Here is a 17,350-nt window from a genome sequence, read left to right on the forward strand (position 1 = left end):
CAAAATAGGCGCCAGTCGTCGAGTTGCGGAAAATCGCCCGAACTACAATACAATACAATACACCGAGGGTTCCGTACTGTTTAGTATTTGTTGTTATAGCGGCAACAGTAGAATGATCTACATCATCTGTGAAAATTTCAACTGTCTAGCTATAACGGTTCATGAGATACAGCCTGGTGACAGACAGACGGACAGCGGAGTCTTAGTAAAAGGGTCCTATTTTTACCCTTTGGATACGAAACCCTAAAAATGCACATTTTTTATCGAATTCATCGACTTGCTTACAACGTAGTGACGTATTCTACGCAAGGCGTTTTCGTAATTTAAACCAGTTTGGGCGGTGTCTTACACCTGTTATCCACTTAAAATAATGTAAATTTTTTACCTGTTTATGTCTATGTCGTGATTCGTTTGTTATAAAGCGCTTATTCAATCTATATATATATATGTATATATATATAGTCCTCCTCATCGGTTTCGATAACGGCGACCTCAGCAATTATGGATTACGCCTATTATGAGCTCGAATGTGGCTGGCCAGGCCGAACTTGGTCTTAAAGACTATTGCAGGTGCTACGATAGAGTTGGCCAGACGCGTTATACGTATACGCGTACGAGGGCTTCGGTCTTTCTTTACGTTCAATCTATAGGTACGGTTGCCGAGCCAGCCACCGGTGTCGGGTGGACGGGGCCGGCGTCATGGATTTTCGAACACTTGAGTTTCCCGATAAAATATAAGAACATCGATAACAATATTTGAAATGTAAAAAAATACTTTGTCTCGAATTGCCAAAAATATTCAATGCTTACCTATTTTCACACTAAAGGGGCCCACTGACTATCAGTCCGCCGGACGATATCGGCCTGTCAGTTGTTCGAAACTGTCAAATTTTTGTTCTAACTGACAGGCCGATATCGTCCGGCGGACTGATAGTCAGTGGGCCCCTTAATAAGCGCTTAAGTCAAGTTGTTTGTTATGTTTTTGTTTTTCATTTCGCGTACATGTGTTGACGAAGACTTAATCTAACTTTGTTTGTATTTTATTTCTTTTCTTTAGCAGGGACATAATGATGACACTTATATACATAATATAATATATGTGACATTTTCAAGTAAAAGGTACCACATTGTCGCTTACCATAAGGACGAAATTTGCTAGTTTTCTGTGAATACAAATAACCTATCAAAGCGTCCTTATGGTAAGCGACAAAGTGGTACCTTTTACTTGAAAACGACACATATGTATTGTTTCTGACTTTAATATAAATTATAATAAATAGTATGTTACATATAATATAGGTAGGTGTGTGTATGGCGCGAATGAGATACAGATGTATAAAATACACAATTTGACGTTTTGATGTATTATTACCTACACAAATTGAAAGTCCCACTAGGGTTGCCACCTTTTTTCTATACACATATAGTATTTTTGTCAAAATATTGAAAAAATATAGTATTTACTGGGAAAAAAAAAGTAGGACGCCGACTCGAGGCGGATTAAAAATCCAAGTCGCATACGATGCGATATCAGTGACATTTGTATAGGGCCCTCCACACTCATGCGCGAATCGCGGCGCGAAGCCGCGAACGCGAATGTGGAGTCTAGTTCGCTAATCAGTGAAATCGACTCCACACTCGCGTTCGCGGCTTCGCGCCGCGTAGTCAGGAGTGGGCTTATACCCCATTCTTGAGTGATGAAAATATAGTATTTTTCGTACTATATTGTTTTTGTATAATATATAGTACAAGTGACTAAAATATAGTACGATACTATATATTATAGTATGGGTGGCAACCCTAGTCCCACAGTAAGCTCAAGTCGCGTGCGTACTTCAATATCGGTCTTTCACTGCCTACTCAGTTAATTTGGTTAAGCTGTGGAATGATCTACCAGTGGACGTAAGGAAATCGAAATCTGTTGCCTCACTCAAGCAGAAGTTGAAAACGTTGTGGTTATTCTTTAGGTACCGTAAAATGGGGTGAGTAGGGTTCGCGGGGAGAGTTGTGTTATGAATGGGGAGAGAAGGTTTGAAAGGGGGGTGAGATGGGTTTTTAGGGCTACTTCCACAAAAATATTGTATTCCAAATTAAAATGGAGCTATAGTAATATTTAATTTAAAAAAAACGATCCAACAATCTTCCAAAATCACCTTTGTATAAAAACCCATCTCACCCCAATTACGAGGGACTACGGGATGAGGTGGTTTTTCCTGTTTATCGTCAAAGTTATGAAATGGAACTACCCAAAATAAAATAAAAACTAAAATACAAACGTCCGGAACACTTATTATACTATACACCATTCAGTTTGCATATGTAAAAATAAAATGTTATCGAGGTTTGAATGTCAGTTTTGCTCCTACTCCCCCCATTTTACGGTACCTAAGTATGTATATAGTCTTTATCATATAAATCACTATTGCGCGCTATTCGTGAGGCTTTTAATACAGATAATTTAAATTACAAATATCATGCATTTGCCATTAGCATACCTACATTACTGGTTTAGGCTATGAGCATCTTCTGATTTCCTATTTGCATCTTGCATTGTGAAATGCATAGTGGGAAAACTACTGTGCTATAATACCTACCTACATAAAATTGTAGACATTTGTTGTCGGGGAGCCCAAGAGGGGATTTCTGGAGTCACTCGAGCGCGTCAGATTAAGATATGGGGGATAACTTGCATCCTGTTAAGTACCTCCACCAAGTATGCGTCCTTGACACCGAGCAGGGAGTTTAGGACAGCCCGTCAGAATAGAATTGAAATACTCGAGCGCGTCAGATTAAGATATGGTGGATTAATTACTTGTTAAATAGTACCCATTTCAACAATCTGACGATTTTAGCGATCCGTAAGGGTGGCAGGGTCACAGTTGCAAAAAAAATCGCTACCTTGACTTACTCGAGCGCGTTCGATTTTTATTTTATTTTGAAGGCAATAATTCCAGAATAACTAAATAAAAAAAATCTACCTAATTGAGCAAGCAGAAGTGTCAAAAATAGTTTATGAAGTTTAGTGCACCCCCAGCTCTTATTTCCTTAAACTTTTTCGCTATCTCTGACTCCTATTTGTAAATTAAGCTCTTTTATAGATTTTATCTAGGTTAAATATAACTTACGGGTTTACACCCGACCCGAAATAACAATTAAATTTTACAATTTAATTGTTATTTATAATATTAGTTGTTGCAATAAAAAAAAAATTGTCTCTCTCACACGGTCCCCATATAGCCCTCCGTTGTCATTATTTTAATAATACGCTTTTAACGAAATAATTAAACAATGTTAATACCAGGGGAGCCCAAGATGCTAAATTTGAAGTAACTCGAGCTTAAAAAGATTCGTTGTTAACCAACATTTATTTAGAAATTCCTAAAACTGTGATATCTCTTGAACCCCTTGGTCGATTTTGATCTACTTAGCGGCTTTTTGCTCAGTATTTTAGGCACAAAAAAAATTACAAATAAAATAAATACATACGACAGGAATTTTTAAAATTATCTTGAAAAAAGTTTTTTTTTTTCAAATCGTATAAGCATTGAACATAATAACTTACTCGTACTTTCGATTCTTAACAATCTAAACATAAATTATAATGCAATATGACACATGACTTAAACATTCTACACTTAATTAAGGCTTTTAAGCAATTATACACTAATTAACTATTTATCAATTAATTGTACAATTTCCTAATTAATATCAATTTGTAACGCAAAATATTTACACATAGAATTATCTAGAGAACGTTAAATTGAATAATAATTACCGTTGGTAATTATTTAAATAAGTATTTGAAGTCATTACTAAAGTGCAATTTGACCTATGCCCTATTTTATGCAATTATTCAGTTATGTATTTCATCATCATATCAGCCAGAGGGCGTCCACTGCTGGACATAGGCCTCCCCCAAAGAGTGCCAGTAGTGCCAGTGCCACAATGGTCTTGCGCCACCCGCATCCAGCGGATTCCCGCGACCTGTACCAGGTCATCAGTCCACCTTGTGGGGGGCCTACCCACGCTGCGCCTTCCGGTACGTGGTCGCCACTCGAGAATCTTTCCGCCCAACGGCCATCGGTTCTACGTACAATGTTCGGTTCGGTTCTACGTGCAATGTTCGGTTCGGTTCTACGTGTTATGTATTTACTGTGCCTCTAACTAGTTACTTCTGTCATAGTTATTTAATTTTGTTATTTGTTATTTAATATTTCAATAAATAATAATTAATAATAATTTATTGTTCAGAGAACTGGGTCGGCGGCTGAGAGAGAGGGGGAGCGATCCCCGATCTGGGTCTTGGCTTGTCCAACAAGTCTCCATCGCCATACAGCGCGGCAACGCTGCGAGTGTGATGGGGACTTTTGGACCAGGCATGCCGCAGAACGGGTCTTAGGTTAGTTAAATAGTTTTAAATTTGTGTTTGTAAAATAGTATAAAACAAATAATAAATTCATAAAAAAGGTAAACTTATATTGTATAATCCAGTTATCTTATGAGTCCAAATACTGATAAAATTATGTAACAATTTAGTTTTTTTAGCGCGTTCACAATTTAGTTAGCTTTAGATTCTAATAACTTTGCGATGGAAAGATACGAATGATAACATAGCATAATTACATAAGTACAGGTACTATACTTAGCGGTTTCACTTACGTATTTTTAGTCACTCGCGCGTCATGTTTCGGAGAGCCTAGGTCTCCATTTTCAAGCACTAACAGTGCCTGAGTGAGTAGCGGTCACGACGGGTGGGCGTCACGTACCCCGATACATACGTAGGCTCTCCGAAACATGTCGCGCGAGTGACTAAAAATACGTGAGTGAAACCGCTAAGTTAGTATGTCTCACGATAGTTTAAATTCGATTAATGTGTATGGCCGGTGTGAGTTGTTTGCGTTGCGGGTCCAAAACGACATCTCTATTTGGGGCATTTTCTATGAATAGGGACCTTATTGTCGATGGCGCTTACGCCGCACAGCGTCGCGCGGCATTGTATTTATATCGGAGCATCGATTATAATGGCGTAAGCGCCATCGACAATAAGGTCCCTTTTTATAGAAAATACCACATTTACGTTTTGGTACATTAGCATATTAATGTACAGCGTTAATTTAAATTGTTACGTCAATCCGAACTAGAAACGTCTTGGGTTTTAACAATCGGAATAATTACCCATTGTCGCCATAATACATATAAAACGAAAACAAATTTGAATATGGAACAACTTGAAAAACGTAAAAAGCCTTTTTTTTAGGGTTCCGTACGCAAAGGGTAAAAACGGGACTATTACTAAGACTCCGCTGTCCGTCTGTCTGTCACCAGGCTGTATATCATGAACCGTGATAGCTAGACAGTTGAAATTTTCACAGATGATGCATTTCTGTTGCCGCTATAACAACAAATACCTACTAAAAAGTACGGAACCCTCGGCGGGCGAGTCCGACTCGCACTTGGCCGGTTTTTTTAGGGTTCCGTACCCTTTGGGATAAAAACGGGACTCTATTACTAAGACTTCGCTGTCTGTCTGTCCGTCTGTCTGCCTGTCTGTCTGTCGGTCTGTCTGTCTGTCGGTCTGTCTGTCCGTATGTCACAGCCTATTTTCTCCAAAACTACTGGACCAATTCAGTTGAAATTTGGTACACATATGTAAGTTTGTGACCCAAAGATGGACATGTAACGTAAACAAATTAATTTTAAACATGGGGGCCACTTAGGGGGTAAATGAAAAAATTAAAAAATAAAGTTTGTCAAACTATATCGTGTTACATATCAAATGAAAGAGCTCATTGTGAGAATCTCAAATATATTTTTTATATAATTTTATGATAAACAGTTTAGAAGTTATTCAAGAAAATAGGCTAAAAATGACCCCCCCCCCCTTTATCTCCGAAACTACTGGGCCAAAAATTTAGAAAAAAATACACAAAATAGATCTTTACCTATAGATCATAGGAAAACCTATTAGTGCAGTCAAGCGTGAGTCGGAATTAATTACTTAGTTTTTGATCCGACCCCTACGGGTTTTTTAAAGACATTTCGCATAAAAAATACATTGTTTAAATTGTGTAATGTACGGAACCCTTGGAACGCGAGTCTGACTCGCACTTGGCCGGTTTTTTATTTATTTATTATAATCAAATGTTAAAAATTACAATTTAACAAAGCTCCACAAAACTGTAATTAGTTTGACTGTGGAGTTATATATCAATCTCTTTTTACACTAAGTTCTATAATTAGGTATATTAAGTACGTAACATATAACACAATTTGGAGTTCCTTAATCTAATAGTTACATGAAAATATAGTTTAGTTCACACCATTTGATGATGTTTTACTTTCCCAAATATTTATTGTTTATTTTAATTTAATTTTTTATATTCCGCATCTAAATGAATATGAGAGGAAATATTAATTTGGTAAACATTGGTTTGTCAACTAAACGTTCTGAGGTACGTTCATTGAGAAACAAAATCAGGCGAATATTTTTTTCGTCAAAAGAGCTTAAATATAAGTATTTCTGCATGTCATAAAATTGACAAATTACCGTTTTTCCCCTGTACTTTTCATATTATTTTCAACAAAAAACTGGTGTCGCCAACATATTATTTAGTTAAGTTACAAAAAATGATTTTTGATTTTGATTTGATTTAAAAAGTTGTGTGTTCCATACGAGACCAAACTTACTTGCTGCTTTTGAATCTTAGAATAAATTCGACTTGATTGCTCGTAATCTTGAACGTTGCGGGTACTCTAGAAAACAGCTAAACTAATAATTAACTAACTTTCACTGTTATGAGCCATGTTGCATGATATGCGTATTTATATCTCAATTTGGATCTATCTAATCTTGTAGGTTTGAAACTAGACATTTACAGATTAGTCGGACCAATCATACTCTGAAGTGTGGGAAAGTCATAATTAATATCAAATGTCTATGAATATATGACGTCTAAAATGACAACCCCTCATTTTGCCCCCTCCGTTCCTCCCCCTGTTCCTATTGGTACAAAATTAGCTTAAACGAAATCTACCTTCATTTTTCCTATTTGGAATTTGAAAAAGAATATTACATATTCCCTTAAAGGGATAAGTTCGCCTTTGTACTGCCTATTTCTGTGCCATATTTGTGCTGTGTTTTGTACAATAAAGAGTTTATACATACATACATATTCCATAAATGAATAAAGATTATAATTTATGTACTTCTTGTGTAACCTACGTCACAATAACAAGAAACATGGTTATTATTTTATTCTAATAAAAGTAACAATGTAAGTTAGACATTATTTTATTTACAAAGGGTTCATATTTTACTTGATTTTTGATTAGTTTCTAAAAATAACACATATAAACATACATACATATAATCACGCCTATTTCCCGGAGGGGTAGGCAGAGACCACGGATTTCCACTTGCTACGATCCTGACATACCTCTTTCGCTTCCTTCACTTACATAACATAAAAAAAAAATTATAGGACATTCTTACACAGATTGATTAAGTCCCACAGTAAAAATAATACTGCAACATTTATGATGAAGTTTAGGTATGTATTCCTTTACCATTCCATAAGAAGCTGCTTATATATTCATAGGTGATAAATATGATAATAAAATTAGGTAAACTATATATTACTAATTGTTTTTGAATTAAACTTTGATAATAAAATATAATGTTTACTATAAGTCACATTAAATTCTATATATCTTTGATTATAACTCTCAAATGACTTTATTAATATAAAAAATATCTAAAATAAAATAAAAAAATACCTGATATACTTCAATATTCCTAAACTATTTTCACGTTTTATTCCTTCCTAACATTTTTATGAAATTTTTGAAAATAAGTATATTGTTTAAAAAAAAATTGCAATGACTACCTATTTAATTAATACTTATTCAATTTTATAAATCACAACTACTAATATACACACATAAAAAAATTGTTTAGGTTCATTAAATAAATTAAATCTAAATATAATACTCACTTGATAAAAAAAATATCCTCAAATATAAACAGAGCACACACTTTCTCGCGGACGTAATGACCGCTCCGCGCCGCGACTGTCAAACTATGACGGACTTGAGATGCGCGTGCGCTGGTGGTAGCTAGGGCTGCCACTGAACCGGTAATGAGTAATGAGTTAATGACCACTGGCTAGGTTAGGGGCAACGATTTAAATATAAAGCGCGTTGTGTTTTAGGAATTTCCAGAATTTGGGGGGTTTTTCGAATCAGATTAGGGTGTAGTAAATTTCAGTTGTAAATCATCTCATTTGCGCACAAATTCACGAATGGTACGATTAATTGATTAATGGCTAATACTGTTTTTATAATAAAACATTAGAATACCTGTTATATTTGGAGATACTGATATTGATGCTAAGATTATATTGGAATGAAAACATATGTCGAGTTTTATAACAAAATGTAAGTAGTCAAATAAATAGAAAATTGATATTTTATCACAATAAATCGGACACTCAAAATATGTATTATTTTTGTATGTGGGTAGTTTTGCACATTGTAATTATGACAGAGGTATATATTTTAGAATAAAATAGAATAGAATTGTTTATTGCATATCAGATTACAAACATGGATGGAATGATGATGATGATGGATGGATTTTTCTTCAGTCTCCCGTTAACCACGAACGCTGTAAAGGGTTCGAAACGGAATGTATTTTAAATCCATATACGAGATATAATATGTTTACAATAATAAAATAAAATACAAATACTCTAGCTTTATTGCACACCTCATTACAGAAAACAATACAAATAATACAGAAAAGAAGATGTTAAACAACAGGCGGTCTTATCGCTAAATAGCGATCTCTTCCAGACAATCTTTAGGTTGCGTTTACATATTTACATATTATATACTGATTTAAACTAACACGATTTTCACTCATAATTTAAAACGAAGGAAGGAAGGTACGTGAAGCAATTGAAATCAGAAAACATCGAAATTTCAATCAAAATGAGGGACAGGGGATTTCGTCTTTGTGGAATCCAGTAATTAGCAAATGTAAGGGGGAAAAAACATCCCGCCACATACCATTGGATGTCGTGAGTGTTGTGTAGGCCAAGTGACAACCCTAGCGTACAAGTTAATAATCAAGATCAAGTGCGGGTAGTTCGCAAAACCCGCGCGGCAAGAAGATGTTGATACAATTCCTCGCCAGTCTGCCTGTGACCACGAACGTAACGTCACGTTCGAAACGTCAGGCCATAAATAAACGTAAGTTTGTACGCGATTAAGTCCCGTATTAGTTTTAAATTATGAGCGTTTACATAGTTTTATTTCAGGTTCATTTAAGTTTTATTTGCACACGGCCAATAATTTGTTTTTGACAACCCTGAGCATAACATGTATGGTGTGACATCACAACTCGCGTCAGCAGAATGTCGAGGGAGACGTCAGCCCTGCATTATTTATTGGCCTGTATACAATACAAGCTGGCCATACACACTAGGGTACGCCTGCGCAGTTTTGCATGTACAGTTCAACTGCACAGTCGAAGCTGGTTATAAAACTGCACAGTCGAATGCCACACACGCTACGTTTTACCTGTGCAGTTGCCAAAACTGCGCAGGCGTCCCCGTGGTCTCGGAGAAGACGACCACGGGGACAACGCCGTCCTCGAAACGTCGGAGGTAAATTTAAAACTATTTTACGCGATTAAGTCCCGTCGTTGTAAATAATAATGAAAAAGAAATTACACTTTTGACATTGACTGATCGGTATCGTATCGCTGTGACGTCTTTAGCTATTAGAATTGGGCCGTAAGTCTGAACCGAATCTTTGGCTTCGGTTTAGGCATTACAAACCGTTTTCGGTCGAACACTAATTTTAGTACACATGTGCGTAACTTAGGTACGGTATACAGTACGGTTACGGCATACACAATTGTGGTATTTTCTATAAAAAGGGACCTTATAGTCGATGGCGCTTACGCCGTTATAAACGATACTCCGATATAAATACAATGCCGCGCGACGCTGTGCGGCGTAAGCGCCATCGACAATAAGGTCCCTTTTCATAGAAAATGCTCTAATTATTGATTGATATTTAATAGATGTTAATAGTTCATCTCATTTGATTCACGTCATGATCATGATATTTACCCAATATCGATCTTTGAAATGACAACTCAATAAACGAAAATGATCAAAAACAATCATTCACATAAATTTTTACTGTTGAATATTTAAATAAGTAAATCATAACGCGGCGAGCGTTTTATTTAGCTACGTAGTTTATTGAATAATTTTACGTTATTTGCTGAATAAAAATTATCTAATAATAAGTAGGTAAATAAATAAATAATCCCTATATAATATTTATTTATGAATAAATGATTCTAAATGATTCTACTATACCAGGTGTTCACGAGGAAACCGAAAGATTTTAACCACGCCTTTCTGAGGCCAAAAGAAGGAAAAAATGTAATAAGTTTTTTTGCTTTTTTTTTTAGATTTTTTATATGTTTTTGTATATAAAAAGTAAATGTTATTGGTAAACTTGTCACTTAAAATAGACTTTAACTTTTTTTTCGTAAAACCTAGTTTTTACAGTGTTACGACTTGACTTGTTTTTTTTTTAATTGGTATTAACTCTGAAACTAGGCAAATTACAGAAAAGTTTATAGGACATTTTAGTGTTTAAATAAGGCCAAAAGAAGGAAATAATGTAATAAGTTTTTTTGGTTTTTTTTTTAGATTTTTTAAATGTATTTGTATATAAAAAGTAAATGTTATTGGTAAACTTGTCACTTAAAATAGACTAACTTTTTTTTCGTAAAACCTAGTTTTTACAGTGTTACGACGACTTGTTTTTTTTTTTAATTGGTATTAACTCTGAAACTAGGCGAATTACAGAAAAGTTTATAGGACATTTTAGTGTTTAAATATGATCAGGAATATGCTGTTGAAATTATTCGGTTTCCTCATGTTACACCGTGTTATATACAATATTATATCTTCTTCTTTTAAAATTATGGCTTCAGCCCAGTGGGACTATTTCGCCAGTATCAAGGTATTAAGAGGTTTACAAACGACAAAAATTGTACGGTTGTACAAGACCGTGTACGGTGATATGTTAGCTCTTGTAAATCGATAGCTAGACTTTACAAGAAGCACGTGGACTACCGGCCGTTGACTCCAAGATGGTGGTTAAACGCGCTTCTAAATTAATTCTCCATTCTCTGCACACTACCACATTAGTTTACTGTATAATAAGCTATCGATATTACACTTTAAACAATATTAATAAGCAAAAAACAAAGTAATTAATCACGATGCTAACTATCAAGATGGCGCTCGAACCGGAAGTCCTACAATATTATATGTAAATGCGATAGTAACTCTGCCTTTCTGTCTGTGGCTTTTTTTACGCTTAAAATACTGAACGGATTTAGATGAAATTAGGTGTGGGAATAGTCTGAGTCCCGGAGAAAGATAAGTATAGGATAGTTTTTATCACGGAAATTATCATCTCACGCAGACGAAGCCGCAGGTAAATACGAGGTTAGTTGGTAGTAAAAGACTTAAACGCGCTGTCATAATTAAATTGCCATTTACAGTTTTTATTACAAAGAAATTTATTATGGTAGAAGGCCGGTATTAAACAAGTATATATACTAATTTATTGACATTTACATTGTAAAAAAATCTAGAATGTAGGAATTTTTTGAAAATTGTTGTGTCTAACAAGTCTAACAAAGTTTTATTGAAAGTTGTAGGTAAAGACCACATTTTTAGGGTTCCGTACCCAAAGGGTAAAAACGGGACCCTATTACTAAGACTCCGGTGTCTGTCTGTCTGTCCGTCTGTCACCAGGCTGTATCTCATGAACCGTGATAGCTAGACAGTTGAAATTTTTATTTATTTCTGTTGCCGCTATAACAACAAATACTAAAAACAGAATTAAATAAATATTTAAGTGGGGCTCCCATACAACAAACGTGATTTTTTTGCCGTTTCAGACGGACAGCCGGACAGCCGGACAGACGGACAGCGGAGTCTTAGTAATAGGGTCCCGTTTTTACCCTTTGGGTACGGAACCCTAATAAAAATGATTTATTAAATATCACGAGTTATTTAACAAGAATCAGGTTGGTGCCTCTTTTTAAGTATAGTAATACCTATGTCACGAGACACCGCTCCTCCTCAGATCGTAATAATAATGGTGTGTTTAATATAATTTTAATTACTTATGTACAGTCGCCATCAGATATATCGGAGCAGCCGAGGTGTTCACAATATCTGAACATGCACTCTAACGCTCTGACAATAGAGGCGTGTTCAGATATTTGTGAGCGCCTTAGCCGCTCCGATATATCTGATGGCGACTGTACTAGAGGGGAGAGAATTATTTACTAGAACTAGACGCCATAAAAACAATATTAATATGCTCATGCCATTACAATATAATGAGTAAAACTATAAATTAATTATTATCACTACGTAGTATAAAACAAAGTCGCTTTCCGCTCTGTATGTATGTCTGTCCCTATATATGTATGCTTAGATCTTTAAAACTAGGCAACGGATTTTGATACGATTTTTTTAATAGATAGATTGATTTAAAAGGAAGGTTTATACGTATAATTTGTAAAGGTTTTGTGTAAATTAGTTGAACTACTCGTGCGAAGCCGGGATGGGTCGCTAGTATTTTCTAAGAAAGAATGTTACCTTAAAATGCGTCAAGTATCGCCTCACAGAATGAGGATAACGCGAAAAACTTGAAACATTACTTATGTAATCTAGTTAAATTCAAAATTCCCTAAAGCGGAGAAATCCTGGTACGTTCTCGGGAACATTCCCACGGCACTAGCTGGCAGGTTGACACAAGCCAACGTGAATGGAATGTTTACGCCATTTTGCGATGTTTCGCATATTAAGTTGAATCTGTTTGAACTAACTTACCGAGTTTGCCGCGGCGAAGTGTGGAACGCAACTACCTATACAAAGGTTAGGTATACTTTTGTAGGTAGTATATAGTACTATGATAGTACTACTATCTTTTGCCCGCGACTTTGTCTGCGTGGAGTTAGTAATTTGAGTAGCTTATTGTTTTTTATCCAATCTGCTTTTTATCGATTCCCCATACAAACTTCCACCCCCCCTTTTCACCCCCATAAAGGATGACTTCTGGGATAAAAACTACCCTATGTCCTTCCCCGGGACTCAAACTATCTATATACCAAATTTCAACCGTTTGGGGTTGTTAGAATTGTCTCGATGAGTATTAAAGTATTTGCCTATGGAAAGAAAAGTACAGTTAGAGATAAAATAAGCTTGTACCGAAAATGCAATGCAAAAACTTATTAGGTTAGGAACAATCCTCAAAGGGGCTACCGCGAAAATCGAAGTTCGCAAATCGTGGGCATCTGTCTCTGTCTCTCTAATTACGCCTTAATTGGAGTAAAAGAGAAAAATGCCCGCAGTACGCCAGCCGGCCTTGCACTTGATCGGTATTTTAGATATGCTCTAGTATCTAGTTAATGCTCAAACCCAACAAATTCATAGTTTTTGAACAGGGGCCCAATTCAACTCAAATTTTGTGACATGTAACCTTGAAACGGCCGAAGAATTTTTCATGGAAAAAATGAATCACATTATTTAAAAACCATCGTCACTAATTCTGAATATCAACCTGTTGACCACGAACGCTGTAAAGAGTTCGAAACGTATTATAAATTCAATATACGCGATATAATCCGTTTTCATAGTTTTATTTCTGAATATCAATTTAGAACAGTTAGGTATAGGAAGTCGTTTAATCCTGATATTCATGATTAATCACTCACAAATGGGTTCTTAAATTAGATTTAAGAGGCCGGTGTCGATTTTAGTCGCAAAATTGTAAAATTGATAGATTTAGTCGGTGAAATTGTACACCTTTTGTTACCTAATTAAAATAACAAGTACTGGTTTCTATTAGCACGTCTTCTTATCAGCCTTTTATCAGATCAGTTTTTTGAAAACAGACTCACTAAAGTAGTAATGATTTTTTTTCTAATGGACGTTTAGGAAAACACGCGTAAAGCACTGATTTTGTCGCTCTCATTTGTAAATTTCGTAAAGTTGGGACTGCTAAAAATGGTAAATTTGTATTACACATATTCTGGACTTGACCTTTATCAGATTACATTTTTGTTATATGACTAAGAGTTCGAGGAAATGAAAGTTAAACGAAATCAATTTTCTCCAGAAATTACTTCAAAACAAGTGACAATTTCTCTGAAAATCGACTTAATTTCAACTTAATTTTGATACTTAAACAATCTACAACATTTGCTGAAACTATTCTTATACATCAATTTGTATAATTTACCACCATCATTTTTTGATGAATATTTAAAACTGCCCCTTCTCTTCATATATTACCGGGGACGCACGCTCGCGACCTCATTATTAAAAGGCAAGATGAGAAGACGTGCTAATAGAACCCAATACTTGTTATTTAGATATTACGTAACAAAACGTATAATTTCAACGACTAAATCTATCAATTTTACATTTTTGCTCCAAAATCGACTACGGCCTCTTAAGTTCTAATTGACGTGAATTGATGTGACGTATTTTACGTCATCATTATTATGGTCACTGATAATTATCCTCTTTTTGACGCTTTTGGTAAAACCTTAATGGAAGAAACCGCAAGGTGATTAATACACGGTAAATTTTAATCGGTGATCAAGAGTTGAAAAATATTAATTATCAACCTATACAGGGTGATCAATCCAAATGGGTCAGTAGGGAGAAGTCAGAAACTATGAGAGATAGCGAAATCTGTTCTTAGGAACCATGGCGTCGATTTTAGATTTAATAATAATGACATTCAAACTTTTCTTTTAACTCATACATAACCGGGAATCGAACCTGGTCAATATTCCTGTGATATGATCCTGAAATTTGAATAAAAAATTTGAAAAAATTGAACGCCATCCTCATCTTCCTCGCGTTGTCCCGGCATTTTGCCACGGCTCATGGGAGCCTGGGGTCCGCTTGGCAACGAATCCCAAGAATTGATGTGGGTACTAGTTTTTACAAAAGCGACTGACATCTGGCCTTCCAACTCAGAGGGGAAACTAGGCCTTATTGGGCTTAGTCCGGTTTCCTTCACCGAAAAAAGCGACTGGTAAATATCAAAGATATTTCGTACATAAGTTTCGACGAGGCCAGGGTTTGTACCCGCGATATGCAGATTGCAAGTCGTACGCCCTTACCGCTAGACCACCAAGCCATGGTTCCTAAGAACAGATAGTTTCTGACTTCTCCCTACTGACCCATTTGGATTGATCATTGTAGCGTTCGCTACATATTTATTTTTTTGCCATCTATCGGTGGTTTGTGGAACTTCTTCCATATCAACGTACTTTGCGTATTTCTTCGGGTTTTTTTCGTGGTTTGTTATGCGAGGGCTAGTGGGTTATCGTTAGCGCGGAATTCTCTTAGATGGCGCTTTATAAAAAACACATGGAACCTTTTTTTGGACTGTGATATTTTCGATGTAGGCAGGTTACAATTGCGTTAAATTTTGAATTTCAATTCTGATTCGGAAAGAAGAAATTTGTTTTCTTCGGAGGACTTCAGATTGATTTTGAGATTGACGTGGAAAGGTCTGTTCGTGGTCCGCGAATATTTTTTCAATTTTTTCCTTGTTTCCGTCAAGTAAACCTTTAATCGAGAGGAACGTTTTCTTCGGAAGTTGCCAATAATAACTTGGAGTGCGCTTTTCTTCCCGTCGTTCCGCGGCCTTGTTGGCCGTAGTTGCCTGCACCAGGACCCTTTTTAAGGCCACCGTCGAGCAGTGCTCCGGTGGTACGTGGTGGCCGTATCAACGACAAGGCACAACCGCCGACGGGCAGTCGGCAGTGGATGGTCGTCGACCGGCGGTCAGGTACTATCAGACCCACGGAGGACACGAGCCCGCATACTGCGTGGTTCGATAGGTCACGGTACAGCGTTGGTTGGCCGAACGTTTTCTTTGGAAAGGAACAAGCAAATTGTCATCGTCTACGGAGCTTGAATATTCTTTTAACGGTATGGGATCGGTTCCCGTTTAATTATCCTATAATTGTTCATTGTTATTTTTTGTGCCATATTTCTTTTAATTCTGTAAAGCCGCTGTTATCCGTATTCCGCATTTCTTTACGGCATTTTCAAAATTCTAATAGCCCCTAATTGTCAGACGAAACTAATATTCGGCATTAAATTTAGGCACCTATCACCCGTTGAAACAGCCATTATCGTCCATAATCTCCATCTCATTAATCCATTTCTTTCCTTCTACAGCTAAATTTATACGCCGTTATCTTTCGCACGTACACCTGTTCACGCCAGTGCGGAAAGCGGACAGAAAAATAATTTGTTTTGGTTATAATAATTTTTTAAATTCCATGTGTATTTTTTTTGTGTTTTATGTTAAATTTAGAGCCAGTGCTTAACAAATTATACGTGTTGTGCAGAAGTATTTGTTTTACTGCATCATCCTGTATAGCAGGGAAGAGCGTGGCACGGTACCGTACCTATTGCCGGTCTTCTCCATCATCATAAGTATTTACTTTAATCTTTAACTTATTGCTTATTTAAATTTCAACCTGGCTCGGGGAAATACCATCAAAACAAGTATCACCAGTCCGGTCGTACACCTTCTGGCCCTTCACACAAGATCCATTACTTATAAATAAGTATATTTTATAACTGGTTTGCCGACACGTGTTTACGATAATATGTAATTTTTTATTTAAATTTACAAATAAATTATTGGACCTACTTTTCATTTCTAAAAAAACCGGCCAAGTGCGAGTCGGACTCACGCACAAAAGGTTCCGTACCATTATCTATAAAAACGGCAAAAAAACAAGTTTTTTGTATGGGAGCCCCCTGTGGTAAGTATGGGACTCGGAGAAGTGAAACACACGTGCTTGCTCGTGAGCGTCTATAATGTAACTAACTCAACGTACATCGACAACTTATATTTATATCTTATATTACTACGCAAACCTCACCCCTAAATGTGACGTTTTTAATCAAAAGGTACCACATTGTCGCTTACCAAGGGCCTGACACTCTTTGATAGAGAAAGATAGTCTTATTGCGATTACTATAAGAGGAAAGAGAAAATAGTGTCATGCTTTGTCCTTATCACCGACCGGGTTTATGTTCATGCATGTCGGGTTATGGCAGCATAGGTAGGAGGCGATGGCGAAATACCGAAATTAATAAGAGTGAAAAAGAAAAAGGATTATGCCGCCATACATTAACCTGTCAATACATGAATATGTCTTTCTCTTACCCCTGGTCGCTCGGTTTCATGTCTATAACTA

General features: G+C 36.2%; 1 protein-coding gene across 1 annotated transcript in view; it reads right to left on the bottom strand.

Moving 5' to 3' along the window:
- The window catches only part of LOC134753650 (fatty acyl-CoA reductase wat-like), a 66,000-nt gene extending 57,964 nt beyond the window's left edge, over nucleotides 1–8,036 (bottom strand). The window contains exon 1 of the mRNA XM_063689591.1: nucleotides 7,995–8,036. The gene's annotated coding sequence lies outside the window, so the exon portion shown is untranslated. The remainder of the gene's footprint in view (nucleotides 1–7,994) is intronic.
- Nucleotides 8,037–17,350: the final 9,314 nt, after the last annotated feature.

Source organism: Cydia strobilella, chromosome 27 (assembly GCF_947568885.1).
Source record: "Cydia strobilella chromosome 27, ilCydStro3.1, whole genome shotgun sequence".
Classification (NCBI taxonomy): domain Eukaryota; kingdom Metazoa; phylum Arthropoda; class Insecta; order Lepidoptera; family Tortricidae; genus Cydia; species Cydia strobilella.